Source organism: Aplysia californica, unplaced genomic scaffold, assembly GCF_000002075.1.
Source record: "Aplysia californica isolate F4 #8 unplaced genomic scaffold, AplCal3.0 scaffold00022, whole genome shotgun sequence".
In the NCBI taxonomy this organism is placed as follows: domain Eukaryota; kingdom Metazoa; phylum Mollusca; class Gastropoda; order Aplysiida; family Aplysiidae; genus Aplysia; species Aplysia californica.
In genome coordinates, this window is record NW_004797292.1 from 516,615 (window position 1) to 518,130 (window position 1,516).

Consider the following 1,516-nt stretch of genomic DNA (forward strand, 5'->3'; position numbering starts at 1 on the left):
GTTCTGTGGTCTGCTGGGGTAATAATATAGTGTAAAGCGCATAGAGCCTGCTGATGAGCGGGGATATGCGCTATACAAATGCTATCTATTATTATTATTATTATTATTATATCGAGCTTTTCTTCTCATATAAAAAAAAAACGAAAAAAAAAAAACGAAAAACGAAAAAAGAAAGAAAGAAAGAAAGAACGCCGGAGGAAGGAAAGAGGAGGGGGGAGGGGGCGAGTTCGATGACTGTTCGTGTTTTAAAATATATATAGCTCCATAAATTATCGTTTCTGTATTATATTTATTTGCTACATGCTGTTATCACAGTCTTTTTTTCCCATGAAGATTGGTACAGCCACCTTTTCTGTTTTTCCCTTTGTGAGAGTACCCCGGTGTACGTGTTTTGTATGTGTGAAATGTTGCCAGTGTTGTACATAATTTGTACTTAAAAATATCCTTTTAACTCGGATACAAGTCAAGGTATTTGAGATAGAAGGAGATGGGAGTCGCCTTGTTTCAGAGGCAAAATTAGCGAGAAAATGTCCGCCTTTGAGTTATTTCCTTAGTTTGAGAGTTCGTAGAAACTGAAAATTTACATCTTTTATGCTTTTAATCAACGTTTTAAGTAAAAATCCGCACTGAAATGTGTTCTTAAACTTGCAAGAGAGGTGATGAGCGGAAAAAAAAAATTCGATAAAATTTCCCAAACCTAAAAGCCAGTTTCTTGACTTTAATTATTTTGACGAGCGCCTGATTTCACTACCCTGCCTCGCATTTGTTGGTCTGTAGGTCTGTTGTAACGTATCAAACCCAAGGAGCTCCTTAATCAAACCACACACCATGACGTGTTCCGTATTATGATACCACGCCTTGACCCAGTATCTTTCTTTAGTCAATGGTATATATTATAATAATAATAATATGAACATGTGTTTACGCTGGTAAAGTTGTTTTCATTACTGAAAGCTGCTTACGCTATCACAATGTGTACCTTACTTTAACAACCCTCCTCCCCCTGTTCACTGCTCTCCCTATCTATATCCCTATTTTTTTTTGCCTTTTCAGTGCATCGGGCAACAGCCCCCCCCCCGCCTCCCCCTCCCCAGACTTTTCTTTCTTCGTTGTACATGTATACCAAAGCCTCTTCACAATATTGCGGGCTTCAGTTCCTCAGTGTTTGGGTTTTTTTCACGACCGTAACTTTATATATCTCTTTTCTTACACAATTACATTTTGTATTTAGCCGTGCAAAGCGACATAGAGAGAAAGAGAGAGAGAGAGAAAGAGAGAGAGAATTACAGAGAGAGAGAGTGCGTGTGTTTGTGTGTGTGTGTGTGTGTGTGTGTGTGTGTGTGTGTGTGTGTGTGAGTGTGCGCGTGAGAGACAGAGACAGAGAGAGAGAGAGAGAGAGAGAGAGAGAGATAGAGAGCGATAGAGAGAGGGGAGGTAGGGGATAGAGATAGGGAGAGAGAAATACAGAGAGGGGGCGAGAGAAACATAGAAGGAGAGCAAGAGAGATAGGTAGAAA